This window comes from Triturus cristatus, chromosome 6 (assembly GCF_964204655.1).
Source record: "Triturus cristatus chromosome 6, aTriCri1.1, whole genome shotgun sequence".
Classification (NCBI taxonomy): domain Eukaryota; kingdom Metazoa; phylum Chordata; class Amphibia; order Caudata; family Salamandridae; genus Triturus; species Triturus cristatus.
Genome location: NC_140589.1, coordinates 244,268,752 through 244,283,621, shown reverse-complemented (window position 1 = coordinate 244,283,621; position 14,870 = coordinate 244,268,752). Strand labels below are relative to the sequence as shown.

Genomic DNA, 14,870 nt, shown 5'->3' with positions numbered 1-14,870 from the left:
CTCGTGGGTAGGGGCAGTGCTCACCTTTGACTGCCTTGCAGGGTGTACTGCCTTCCCCTTCAGATCCCCTCCAGTCGTTGGCGTTAGGGCTGTGGGCCTGGAAGCCTCTTTCCTGTCCCCCCTTTTGCTTTCACTTTCGGCAGCCTCCGTGAGGTAGCTGAGGCCTCGGGGCAAAGGAGGCAAGCTGGCAGGCCGGAGAACAGTAGCAGCGCTACCGACGTGCAGAGCAGCTGGTCCTGAGACAGCAGGGGCCAGCAGCAGGCAGTCGGGGCCTCGCGCAGGGCAGGCAGTGCACACGTGGCCTCCGGTGTGCAGGACGGGCCGGCGCACGTGCTCGCGCACCCGGGAGCCGGCGCACGCGATGTCCTCGGGGCCACGGAGCCGTCCCGGCTCGCGGACGTGCAGAAAAGAGGGAGTCTGAGTCCCCCACCCTCGTCGCCAGTGTAGCGTGGGCTAATCGGGCCGGTGCGATGGCCACCGGTGTCGCGCTGCGCGCGGGGCTAGCAGGCAAATCACTTTACACCACCACAGGCTGCAGTCGGAGAACCACGCCCCCGAGCGGGCGGCCCCTTTTATTCAGTCCCCGCGGGTCAGGCGTGGCCCGCGGATGTAGTGTGGCGTACAGTGTGGAACACTAGACTGGAATACTACAACTAACACACAGGCACGCACGCGCGTACGTACATACGTAGGTACAGGAAGTGTCACAGACCAGCCTAAAGAAAGACACCCATGCAGACAGAGGCGCAGAGTTAGACATACGGAGTTATTCAAGCCCTAGCAGACCCGGTGCCACCTTGCAAGGCACATTATATGTTTTGTTATATGGTCTGACGTGCAAACTGCAGGCCTATCGGCTGCAAACCTAGCTCACCCTATGTCTGCTCTGTTTACGGAGATGGTGCCTCTTTCTCTGTGCGGAATGGGTGAGACTGTGCCTTCACCCACTCAATATGAAGTAGGCATGGTCTCGCAATATTGGAGTATGCCAACCTGGGCCCGAATGAGCACGAAGAGTTAGCACTACGTCTATCCGAGCGTCTGCAGACGCGGGCATTTACCAGATTCTCCTATGGATTCTGCCCAAAAAACGTCGTTTTTAGACTTTTTTTTTGACAACATGGATGCTACAGATACTGGTTTTCTTATATTTTATCACTTGCAATTACGATTTTTACATACTTTTTCGTTCTAAACAGTTGGACTTTATTGTTTAGCAAAGTGGAAGTGAACAAGAAGCTAGCAGTGTGCAGCAGAACTGGGTTTCATTTCAACTTAAGAAAGTGTCGCTCGCAATTGTTGACTTTTTGTGAATCTCGTGCACCATCATTACCACCTTACTGTAAAGTGCGGCTCCACTGCAGTACCTGCACTTCTGTCCTTGGGCCTGCAGGTGTAGCAGCTTCTCGGACACCTGCAAGACTCTGCAAGTGCTTAGCGTATTCAAAGCTTTATTCGAGGAATATACTCATAAAAGCACAAACATACATTTAAAATACTTCACATTAAAATTTTTTCCCATTTATACATACTTTTAAAACAGTTGTGCGTACATAAACAATAAAAATCTTTGGTGTACATTTACACAGAAATCACTTGATACCCCAGTTATATTACATTAATAGAAATTGCCCTCCGTCTAATGGACCATGCCCACCCCAGATACCTTGCTGTTCCTAGAACAATAGGCATATCAGTGGCGGTGCAAATAATTCGTAGCGCCTCAACACCCCTGGATGTCCCTAGATTTCTACAAACAGGAGCTAACCAAACTCTTCTCGGGGTGGCTTAAGCTTTACACAAGAATAGAAAGTGACCTATATTTTCCTCAGTTGCACCACAAACCGGGCAGCACGAGGTGGTTGAACTCCTCCACCTACCCGTCAGTGATCTCAGAGGAAGGGCACCTGATCTTAACTGGAAGAAAAGCTTCCTATCCCCTGGGTTAGTAATACTGTCCCAGTATAGTTCCAATGCAGGACACAGTTTGATTTCTAAGAAACGCCCCGCCATTGTGTCTGATCTCGTTCTACTCCAGAGTCTGCCATCTATCCAATCCCAATATAAGCTTTTAATTATGTTTTTGCTTGGAAAGGGTTCCCCAGATGGATTATCCCATAGATTGGAGAGGCCCAGATCACCTAAAACAGTCCTAAGATTTTTTAACCAGACTATTTTATGAAAGGTGTCAGCTTTAATTATGGCAAGGAACCCCTCTGCATAATGCCGTATCTCTGGGGTAGTCCAGAGGCGTCTCCAATAGAGAATCGGGTGCAATCACGCTCGGTCACTAACTGATCTTCTCCCTAAATCAAGACCAAGCGGGATTAGTGGTGTACTCTGAGGGAGACCTGTGATTCCCCTGAGGAACCTATTCTCCGATATTTGCAAGGGGAGAAGCCTCTCGAAACCCCACAGCTCAGCCCCATATAGGGCAGACCCAATAGCCTTGGCATCATATACTGCCAGGACTGGTTTTATAGGCTTTGATTTAGACTTTTTGTGTTCCACCCGAAGTGCCCCCGAAATCTGTTGATGCCTCAGGACCGCCTTTTCTATATGTTGGGACCATTTTAGATTGTTTGCTATCTGCACCCCAAGGTAGCTAAATACAGTAACCACCTCAAGCTCACAATTATTCAGAAGTATTTTAGGGCGGGGTCTACGTTTTGGTGAGAAGGCCATCAGCTTGGTCTTGCCCACGTTAACTTCCAGGCCATGTTCCCCACAGAAAAGATCGAAGATGTTTAAAGCTCGCTGCAAGCCAGCCGGTGTTTTGGATAAAATCAGCGTATCGTCGGCGAACATCAGGATCGGAACCCTGAGGCCCGCCAACGAAGGTGCATCGACACTGGCATCCAGCATCCGAGCCACTATTCCGTTAATAAATAGGGAAAAAAGCAGGGGGGCCATAGCACACCCCTGTCGTACTCCGCGTTCAATCGGAAAGTCGGCAGATGATTCACCATTCATACCCCACTGAACTTTGGCGAAGTTACACTCATGCAGCCTCATTATCAAGGTGAGTAACTCAGCCGGAAGGCCTATTTCGCTCAGAACTGCCCAGAGCTTTCTCCTTGGGACCAGGTCAAAGGCAGCCCGCAAGTCGACAAAGGCAACATACAGGCTGCCCTTGCCAAGCACCACCGTCCCCCACTGCAGCAGAGCAAAGCGAAACACCTGGTCAACTGTGCTTGTAGCCCGCCGAAAACCAGCCCGATAAGGGGACAGGGCGTTGTTCTCGTCTACCCAATCCATTAGTAGGTTTACCACCATTCTCCCTACCACTTTTTGGGATAGTGGCAATCAAACTTATCGGCCTATAATTGGCCGGGAGGGACCGATCCCCTTTTTTATATATGGGTATAATATTTGCTCCCTTCCATAACTCTGGGACTGCCGTTCCCTTCGCAATAGCGTTTCCCAAAAGGAATACTTACCTAACCCACCTCGCCATATCGTTTATGAAAACATCAGAGGGTATCCCATCTAGACCCGGGGCCCTTCCCCTTTGGGCAGTGCATATTGCAACTTCAGTTTCTTTAAGGGAAAATAAATTCCCAGTGGGGAATACAGCTGAAATTACTTTCACATCCTTAAACTCGGTAGTCTCAGCATATTGGGGTTTAAAATAATCCACCCAGGCACCCTCAGCGACGTTATTGTTGGGTTTATTTGGAGTTCCACCTCTACCCCACTTGACAATATTCCAGAATAACCTGGAATCCTTAGCCCCCGAGGCCTCCTTTAGTTCTGCCCAATACTTTTCGTCCCATGTTTTTTTTGCTAGCGATACGCTAACCTTGTAGTGCTTCCTAGCCTCGCTAATGGCTGCCCTGTCCCTATTCCTGATTGCTCTTCCCAAGCTTAACCTGGCTTCCCTGCACTGATGATTAAACCACCTAGCTGGTTTGGGTGGTTGTTTCCTATTTATCTTGCGGGACCTCAAGAAATGCGGTTTTAAAAGGGAAAAGAGCTTGTTGTGTATGTCCGTTATTTCCCTAGAACCTGGGATTTTGGGGTTTGCAGCCTCCATAGCAGCGATTGCAGTATCCACCTCGGAACTTATAAAGTCCATAGATTCTGCATTCGCCAATACACTCGGCCAGTTAAGTCTGCGCATGTCATTGGCCATGGTGGGCATTGGGCCGTCACTTGATTGAGGGTTCTCTGATATGGCCATCCACCAGTTATGGGTCACACAAAGGGGATTGTGGTCACTTTCCAGTCTACCCTCGATTTTCATGTCGCATACCAACTGCCACAAATTGAGGCTGCAAAGGACATAGTCTATCCGACTTTGGTTATGACCATTGTCGAATGTACAGGCACCTTCCCTATCGCACTTCGTCCTCCCATTTAGGGCTCTCAACCCATGTTCCAGGCAAATGGCATTCAGTTGTAATATATCTTTCGTCCACCGCTTAACAGGAGCCAGATTTAAAGTCGGAACACCCCATTGCGTATCCTCCTCTTGCCCTAGGGGATCGTCCAAACTATCCAATGGTTCGAAAGTCCTATTTAGGTCACCAGCTACTACAACTTTGTTACCCAGGGACTGCGATTTCAAAAAAGTGGACAAAGCCTCTAGAATGGGTGAACTCCCAGTGGTACTGCCCCTGGCATAGATGTTGTATATATCTATCCCTCCCCACTTTTCTGAGGCTATTCTTAGCATTTGGATGTCCTTACAACCCAGATCCACCACTTTGATTGTTATTTGAAGACATTGCCTTACCCAGATTGTAAGGCCTCCCATCGGTCGACCCCTAGCGCCTCTACTGGCCGGGATTGAAAAATTTAAGTAGCCAGGAAGAAATATAGGGTCGCAAGGCCATGTCTCCTGGAATAAACAAACTTCAAAGCCATTGACGAAATCCATCCAGTTTTGGGACATCAGCTTGCTACTCAACCCCGCGATGTTCCATGAAAAAAACTTCCCTAAACTGGGGCCGTCCATGGGTACTACTCCTACACAGGACATCCCAAAGTCGTTTGTTAAGATTCCGTCATACCCCTCCCTCTCTCGGATGGTATCCTCAGTGTTGTGATCAACCTCCTGGGTGCCAACAGTGCTAAGTGTAATTAGTTCCTCATTTTCAGAGTCCCCAGAAATTGGAATACACTCCCCACATGTTTCCTCCAAAATCACAGTCTCCCAACCAGTTCTCATTTCATTTGATACCTCATTTTTAGTCAAAACAGTTAACACAGGCTTCCCACATATATCCCAACGGGTCATACCTTCCCTACTGTTCGTGGAATAATCAGAGTTTGGTCAATAAACCCACCCCGGATCTTTCATCATTTCAAAACGATTGTACGTTGGTCCATTATAAAAGTTGCCCCGTTGTAAGGGTACAGTGAAAGGAACAAACCCTGGGGAGGGGAGATTGTTATAGCAACCTAATTCACTGGTCATACCAAATTGAACACCTGTTGGTCTTGGATAAAAGAATGTAAGATCAACAACACCAATTCCACCACTGCTTCTGCCCCAATTTTGCTTCGTAATCAGACGTGCCACCCTTGGATCTTGGAAATTAACAACTATACACTTCCCCCCCCCCCCCCCCTCCCCCCAAGTGCTTAGGAGTACAACCTATCCAGTCTGTCCTTCTCACTCCAATAATCAGCCCGTCCACTTCCCCGGGCAATGGTCTATTTGCCTTTAACCAGTGCATTACCTTGTTTTTTAGCATCTGGAAGGATTCTCTTTGCCCGGCCAACAAAGATGGTACATTAGTGAGGACAGCCACGAAAGGATAAGAATCTGGGGTGAGATTCATAGGAGGTATCCTACGGGGTGCCTTCATCGGGAGGGTGTTAGGCAGGCTAATGGCAGGAGCAGCAGGACGGGATGTTGGAATACTTGGTGGTGGTTGGGAACTATTCAATACAGTGTTATTAGTTTTGGAACTGTCTTTGTTTCCCCTAACAGGAACGCCAAGACGGGGTGTTGAAGTGCTTAGTGAGGGTTGGGAACCATTAGATACAGAATTGCCACTTTTGGAGCTATCTTTATTACCCATAGCCACAGTATCAGGCAGCTTGTTTTTTTTAGTGGTATTATTACTTGGACGGTCCGACAAATCTAAATTAGTCTTGGGGATTTGTCCCTTCGACTGAGGCCTACTTGCAATGCTGACTACGGGGGGAGGAGGCTCAGCGATGGACACACCATTTGCCTGGCCATTTGGTTTCAGAAGATTGATGCTATCCCCCGTCCTAGGGTGGGACTTGATTAGGGATTTGGTGGAAAAAAAGTTATCTAGAGTAGCCTGCTCGAAATGTTCTAACCGATCAGCTAATTTTTTAACTCGTTCCTCAATAGGAGTCAGGAGAGACCTCATCAGCCTCTCCAACTCGAGGAGCAGGGGTGGAGCAGAAGATAAGGTCTCAGCCAATACCATCGCTAAGGGGTCATTCATGTTAGTTACAGGACTAGCCGGAACAACTCCGTCCTTGACAATCTTAACCCCACCAGAGCCAGCCCCAGTAGGCTCGCAGGAAGGGCGCAGGCATATTCCAACCTTCCTTATTTTTTTCGGATGTTTGGGAAGATAGCACTTCTTCGGGGCAGCACTTCTTTTGGTACTTGGTTTAGTTTTGACCACGTGAGATGACACACTCGGTTGAGCAGTGGTCACCTGCCCTGTAGGTAAGCCAGTTGGTATAGTGGGCGAGGTAGAAGGCAAAATGGGCACGTCGTGACCCACAGACGAGCCAGCCAACAGCTCTGGTGAAGGGGGAAAAGCATAAGGCGTTTCCAGTACAGCTGGCAGAGTTACGGATGACAGGGGAGGAACCAATGCTGGGAAACCCTGAGGTGGCTGTTTCTCCAAGGGAATTTTAAGGAGTTCAATAGATAACCTACGCTCGGCGCGCCTCTCCGCCAAAGCGATCTCTTTGTCAATATCTTGGGTTACCCAACTAAAGTATTTGTCTAAAGGGCCCAAGATGGCTGACCCCGCCTCGGCCTGAGTAGAGATCTGGGCAGTGGTATTTGAAGGAGAAGATATACTTTGCAGCCAACGAGCTTTAAAAAGAACAATACTATATAAGCAGACACCAGAGATCTCTAGATACAGGGAACGTACTGTAACAAGTAGTCAGAAGGCGCAATGTCAGAGAGCGGGCCCCGCCCAGCCTCCTTCAGCCCCTGACGGCCACAGACTGTCCCGCCCTTGTCCCGGACTTCTCCCGGGACGCTCCCACGCGCTCCCGCGCAGCGGAAGTAAGCACCACTGTTATAGGTCAGACGTGACACGCAGGGGGCGGGGCTGACAGGGAGAGCGGGCCAGGTGTTCTCAATCGGCCAGGCAGGGACTCCTGGTAATCGGAGTCCCTGCAGAAACGCTCGCAGCCCTGCCCAGCACAACACAGACTGCACAGCCTCTCCACAGATTCCCCAGCGGCAATCCCGGTGAAGCGGGACCCGCGAAGTGGGTCCGGCGAACAGTGGGCTCAGAGACAGTACAACAGCCCAAGGCCAAGAGTCCAGGAGCAAGGGTCTGTCAGACGCACTTTCAAATCAACAAGGGATCCCGCAGGTAAGAGGCAGGCAGGCTCTTTAACACACTCTGTGCGCAGGGGGCGGGGCTGACAGGGAGAGCGGGCCAGGTGTTCTCAATCGGCCAGGCAGGGACTCCTGGGAAACGGAGTCCCTGCAGAAACGCTAGCAGCCCTGCCCAAAAGCCCCAGCACAACACAGACTGCACAGCCTCTCCACAGATTCCCCAGCGGCTATCCCGGTGAAGCGGGACACTCGAAGTGGGTCCGGCGAACAGTGGGCTCAGAGACAGTACAACAGCCCAAGGCCAAGAGTCCAGGAGCAAGGGTCCGTCAGACGTACTTTCAAATCAACAAGGGATCCTGCTTAGCAGTTTTAAGAGAACAGCAAACATGCAGAAACCCTGGGTCAAATCACTGCTGCATTCGCGGGAGAACCAAGAATTGAACCTGTGGACTAAATGTACCATATGGTCGACACAATCTTATTACCTTTAGCTTCGTATAGCTGGTACTACTAGAACTATGCGGTATCGGAAAGCCAAATTATGATGCAGATGTGAGTAAATTATGCGGCAAGAAAAGGCAAATGATGCTGCATAATGCGGCATTTTTTTTTTATATTTCTTTATTATTTTGTCATTTTTACATTTGATAACCCTGTCTGGGTAGTTGTTGCACCTTGTTAATACCAGTGAAATGCACAAATATAGCAATAAGCAACAGAAAGGTGACCAGTCAAACTTAGCAAAGGGCCTTTCATTGTGTGGCAGCCTGCGTTGCTGCATTTTTATAACTTTTGAACCGTTTAAGATGCAAACATTTTTTTTATTGATTTGGAGATGATGCAACAGATGATAGATTGTGGCAAATGCGGCAAATCTGTAACTATGCAAAAAATACTGTGCCGCATCATTGCTGTGGTCTTGCAAATAGACAATATTAGGTATGTGTTAGTATTTATATAGCACAAACCTAGCTATGAAGCTGTACATTACGTGAAGGGTTGGGAGACAGTTTGCATGATCTTGTACATCAAGTGGGGATTGCACAAAAAGATTTAATGCACATAAAATTTCACATTTTTAGGCACAGTAAGTTTGAGTGATCTGCCCAGAATTACACAGTGGTGAGTCAAGAGCCAAGGCCAGGATTCAAACCAGAGTCCCTAGGTCCCCTGGAAGCTAAGCCACATCTCCTATCTGTTCCTTATGGAAAAAATAGTACCACGTGATTACATAGTAGTTTTCTGACATACAACTACACAATATGGGGCAACAGGAAAGCTTTATTTCAGGCGTGCAGCATACATCTACTAGTGAATGTAGTTAGCAATGACATTTATTGTGCAAGTTTTGTACTGTCGTTTCGCATTGAGGTAGAAATAATTGAGCCCTGAAGAAGTCCACTATGTGCCAACAATAGTGTATTTGCTTTAGATCTCACACTGTATGTACATACTGCATTATGAAACGGGCTCTTAGCTACGAATAGTGACCACACAGCAGTGCTAAAAGGGCAAACAATTGATAAGATTGTCTTGCACAAAAACGTGAACCCAGCACTCCAAACTATTGTTGGACAGTATGAGTTTTCCAAAATATGATCTGTATTCCTATCAAAGAAGGATTTCTGACTCTTACTCACTTAAAACGCCAGAAATGGGACACTTGAGGCACTACATCAACTAGATAATCTTGTAGAAAGACGCACTACAAATCCCATAGATCTGACTTTAATACGTAAAATGTATGTGAACTACCTTTGTACAGGCATTTGAAAGCATTAGCACACTAAAGTCAGACCTATGGGTTTTGCATGTGCTTGTTTGTTTTTGGTATATTCCTGTACCCCACCCCATTTTATGTTTTCTCTCCCTTTCACTTTCCCCTTATGTGCCCCGAATTGTTTTCCTGTGAGGGGCTTTTTGTGCTAACTGTGTCACTCTTCCTGCCTTGATGTGGCAAATCTGATAAATGTGCCGGACGGAGCTGCCTCAGCCCAGATGCGTCAGATACATGTGGGACAAGTGTGTTAAAGTTTCATGACTTTTCAAAATAACCACTTCATTTTTCACATTTCCCCCTCCAGGTCTCCTCCCTCATCTGCCCACCCAGCAACAATTCTACAATGCCTCTGACATTTCCATCCCCCGGTTGCGTGCAATATTCAGTGTTCTCTCAGGATCAGCACATTTCTTGCAGCTGAGTAGTCGGATTGCTTCTGTGTGCATTATAAACCCAAAATGAAATGACGGGTCACATGATTTGTGGTTTATTTGCGTGCATAATGCTGGTCTTTTCATCTCAATGAAGAAATGTTTTCCTGTGGGCTTTTATCGGTTTCCTGGCATGTGCATAGTCGTTTGGTGGGCTGCAGTGTTTAAATGTGGATTGTCAGCACCAAACAGCATGTCTCTTCCGCAGTCTGTGAACATGCTGCTTTCTAGCTGGAGGTTTCCCTCACCCATGCCATGCATAACCCACCTACGAAAGCTCTTACCACGCGCATTGCATAGTGTCACGTGCCACTTTTTAAAAAAAACAGAGTGCTTTGAACTGCTGAATGTTACATCAACAATAACTGAAAGATTTGCTGCCAATTGTTGGCAGTTTCAGCACCGTTTGGGTTGATTTCTGATTTTAACATAATCATCCATAAGAAAAATACAATAAAACAGAAGGGTAAGCAGAAGGGTTTCTGAAGGCGGAACCTCAGCTGGACCCTCCCTTGGAAACCTCTGGCCCAGTGGCCCATCTTTCACTGGGCCATGGTCTGTGTGTAGGACGATCCACCCTACTTGGAGCGAGCCTTCTGCTGCACATGCTTTTTCTGCCTGAATCTGCCATGCCTTGCCGCAAAAACCATCATTGCATCACCGCCACCACCCCTAAATGCAAAGAGAGAAAACCTACTACATGTCAGGCCATTGTTTTTATTTTTTATATTTTGCAGAAGTAAACTCCCTGTTTGTGCAAAATAATGACTCCAGTTTTGTTGAAACTGCTTCCTCCACACCCTAGAAAGCACTTCGGGTCAAACGCTCCCCACCAACCTGGCAGAGAGTTCTTAAATATAGTGCGTGGTTCTCCACTGGCAGGAGAGATTCGAAGACCTGCACCAATCTGTTGTGCTGGCTGGTGGCTTGTCCTATTTTAAAAGATCCCTTAAGTCTTTTGAAGCATCAATGTTGTAAGGGGGGAAGGACCCGAACATAAGGTCTTGTCATGGCTATAGTGAGATGCCAGATATTCTATATGGCAGATACATGTGCCACAGTTAACTTTGTGTTTAATTCAGAGATTATTTCTTTGAATTCTGGACTGAAGTGCCTTTTGAGCTGGCTTGATATGCGCCACATTAGACGGGTTGAAGCATTTATATGAAAACATGCAAGCTCTTCAGTGTAATAATGATACATTGAGGAACGTCGCAGGTAGTCGCAATTTCCAACTAGATACCAGCGCAGTGGTACTTCGTGAGATCGTCCTACCTCGTGTGGTGCATTAAATAGTATGAATGTGGGCTTTCATTTAGGCTGCTGATGATAAACCCCAAAAATGGTTTCATCGTTCGTACGACAAGCCCCTTTAAACCCAACAGGTCTGTATTAATATGGTGGGAAACTTTGTTGAGGTGGTTTGGTTTTCTAACGCCTTGTAGGTTAAGGGGATATAGCATTTTGTATTAGTGGGGCATTTAGTTGATACTTGATTCATGAATGCAGGTGTTGCGTATCTATCTGAGTTTTTGTTTGGAATAGGTGAATTAATTTTCATGTAGATAGGTAGTGTACTTGCTGCACTTAATCATTTTTTGGAGCCAACTTTTTTTGTTTATTCAAAGGCAGTGCTCTTACCCGGGGCAAAAGTAATTGTTTAGTGCCTCTTTAAGGGGTGTTAATTTCTATTGGTGTCATGCCTCTTCTACCATCTCCGCTTCTCTGTGGAGCTCATGTTTTTCTATGTGATTTGCCTTGGCTTCTTTGAATTTACTGAGTTCAATCCACGCCATGTAGCTCAGTGAGTAAATCTACTAAGAGATGTGTGTATTTTGGAGGTCACAGATTGCAAACCTAGTGAGACAGACTAGGGCGGCAATGCAGACACTTCACAATTCTTTGCACAATATTTTCTGATATATACGAGTGCTCCTTGTACGTTGGGTCCTTTGGAGGTTTGATTGATATATATATATATATGTTTAGCAAGCAGACCAAAGATTCTGTTCCTTGTATAATTGCTTAGTGGGTTAATAAATCTTCTCTAGAAATGTGCATGGCATCTCCATGCCTCTACTTCTAACCCAAGCAAATGAATTGTGCACTGAATTCCACATCTGGTGACCCTCAAGAAGAGGGTGATGTAAAGTCCGCTATTGGTATTAATTAATGTATGTTAACCACACCTGCAGATGTTGGGTCCAATAATGATGTCTCATTTGTTGTGAAATCCATAAACTCCGTGAACGATATCACTAAAGCCATGTAATTACAGTGGGAATTGTATCCCTGCTGACAGACTATCAAGGTCCAAAGCGATGCCAGAGGACCTATGAGGAGGGTGGCCATTTCATGGCTTCACCAAAAGGAATCTCCCACCAGTTTGCACCAAGAGCAGTGAATACATAAATTAAATCCAACAGGAGAGGAATGATTCCCTCTACAGCTTCCCACGTCTCTAACAAGACTGTTTTAATCCTTCTTTGCTTAGAATTCTCCCCTCCACCCCACTTAAATTTGTAGATTTATGTAACGCAGCTTATCACCTGTGAGAGTATCCGGGCGGTGTGCATGGGCACGGGGATATTAAGTGATTTGCCCAGAATCACAGGATGTTGAGCCGACGCAGAGAATTGAGCCCGGAATCCCAGCTTCCCGATCCCCAGCTCCCGAGTCGGCAGCTCTAGCTGCTGTACCACATCCTCATCTATACAGTTTGAACATTCTATGAGAGATAGTGGGGATGCAGCAAATAATGTCTCTAAAAGCCCCTCTGCTCCTACGTTTACCGCTCCTGTAGTAGCTCTTCAGGTTTTCTCTCGTTGGTCTTTGAACTCTAAGAAGTAATAGTGAAGCACCTTGGGAATCGTGCACAGGATACATTCTCTTAAAAGAATTATTCTTTGGTCAACTCACAAACCAAGTCTACTAATTGGAAGAGCGAGATGGCCACAGAATTGCCTGCCCATGAGTTAGGGCACGGGGAGGCAAGGTCCATAAATAAAGATGAATGTCCTGACTCGCCTCGGCCCATTACTTATATTGACCCGTTATGGCTATTGGATACGCAAGGTTATTTAGCGTCCTTCTATTAACAAGGTGCAAAGTAGAAATATTGAAAAGAAAGCCAATGTGTCTCGGCTCTAATAGGCAGTGCAATTGGCTTTGCAAATGCTTGTTCACATTCGAATGTGTGCGCTTGCTTCAAGACCCAGCGATTATGATGCATGCACACTCATAGCCGCCATCTGGCAAATAATTCCAAGATGGCTGCTGTTGTGCGTGCATCCATTGTGACATGCGCTTGCATTGACTCCCCTGGCAGCCATTTATAATTTACCATTCTAATATGCTGAATGGCTACACTAGGATGGAAAATGAAAACATTAACTGAGATAAACAGTAAAACCATCCAATCAGAAACAACGGGCTGACCGAAAGCCCACATCAAGTAAATGATATGTATGGGTCAAATTAGGTCTGCCTAGAGACAGCTAAAGCTATTGGTATTCAAGACCTTAAAGGATTAAGCAATATGTTCTATGTTTGGGACAAGCAACCTGATAGCTGATTGTCGTGCGCACCAATAAGAGAAAGGAGGGGTCTGCAGTGAGGTTGAATCCTGGCAATGCTGACTCAGGCAAACTCGTGTGTCCACCCTTCAGAGGTCAGGAAAGTGAACGCCATTACACAGGATATTAGTAGCACTTCTTATTTATAGTGCTTAGAAATGTTCGAAGGTATGGTATACATTTAAAATTTCCTGGGTGATGCAAGAGTCAGCTGACCACAGCTACCCACTCATCATGAGGAGACCCCTAACAGAGTGTGTGTACTATTTTTATTTCCCCCCGACTCCTAGACCAGGTCAGTGAGCGTCAAATAAATGTGTGGGAGCACCCCACAGACGGATTTCTGATGCCCTGCCCTGGAGCTAGGTTAAGTATCATGAATGGTTTGAAGAGACCCTCATAAATTATGATAAGAAAAATAATTATTTTGTTTATCTATATCTCTTCATATCATGCTGTCAATGCTGTAATTTCTATGCGCTGTAAATATCAGTAGTTACTATTTATTAGCTTGATAGTACCCTGTTACTGACCTCAGAAGGATGGCTGGCGGGGAAGGTCCTGTGAGGGTTTCACCTATTGATCAGCAGATTAAGTCAGTAACCGACTCCAGGATTGGGTTTGGTCTTTCAGGAAAGGTGGGTGCATAAGGGCAGCATTGGAAATCCTGTTTTCGGGTAAATTCCCAAGGCCTTGGGCCAGAATGGAGAGATTTCATGGGGGTGGAGAGAAGGTAAAGTGCCACAGACTTTTCCACTCCCTGCTCCTGGTGGAAAACGCGGGAGCTTTCATTAGTCGCCTGCAGCACACCGCGGTTCACGGCAAAACAAGGTGGGTAATCCAGAAGGCTCTTTCATGCCGAGGTGGAGTCGCATTGTTTCAACTTTGTCATCCTCTGCTGCTGGCTCACTATCAGTGAGATCAAGAACAATGCACAAAGGATTACTAAAAGTGTATAATAATAAGGTACTTCAAACAAATACAATAACAATTCTTTAAAATTTATTATGAAGATTAAAAACAAATTTTATACATAAACAGACATATCATCATCATGTTTTCTAAAAATATGATGATATGTCTATTTATGTATAAAATTTGTTTTTAATCTTCATAATAAATTTTAAAGAATTGTTATTGTATTTGTTTGACGTACCTTATTATTATACACTTTTAGTAATCCTTTGTATTATCCCTTTGTGCATTGTTCTTGATATTATTGATGAGTGTATTCCCACTGTGATTTATGATATAATCTTGGTTATACTGTACCTCTTAGCAGGGACACTTTTGTTTTCCAGAGTTTATTCACCCTGTCCCTATTCTTGTAGTAGGGTGTCTCCTTTTTGTTGATCACTACAAGTGAGCACAGAAGACGCGCCAGAACAAGTGGATATTTTTTATGATTCATGGATTTGCCCACCTGCCTCGTGACACATTTCACCTCCTTACCCCAAGTTAAGAGGAGAGAAAAACTCAATTTTTTATTTGTTCTTCGCGATTTGTAAGCTAGTTCTGCGGATTCTAAAATCATTCTGTTGGGATTTATCAAGTTTTGTTCATCA

At 46.0% G+C, this 14,870-nt stretch overlaps 1 protein-coding gene across 2 annotated transcripts in view; it reads left to right on the top strand.

Moving 5' to 3' along the window:
* Positions 1 to 14,870, top strand: part of KLHL29 (kelch like family member 29) — a 1,101,789-nt gene that overhangs the window by 156,975 nt on the left and 929,944 nt on the right. The window lies entirely within an intron of this gene.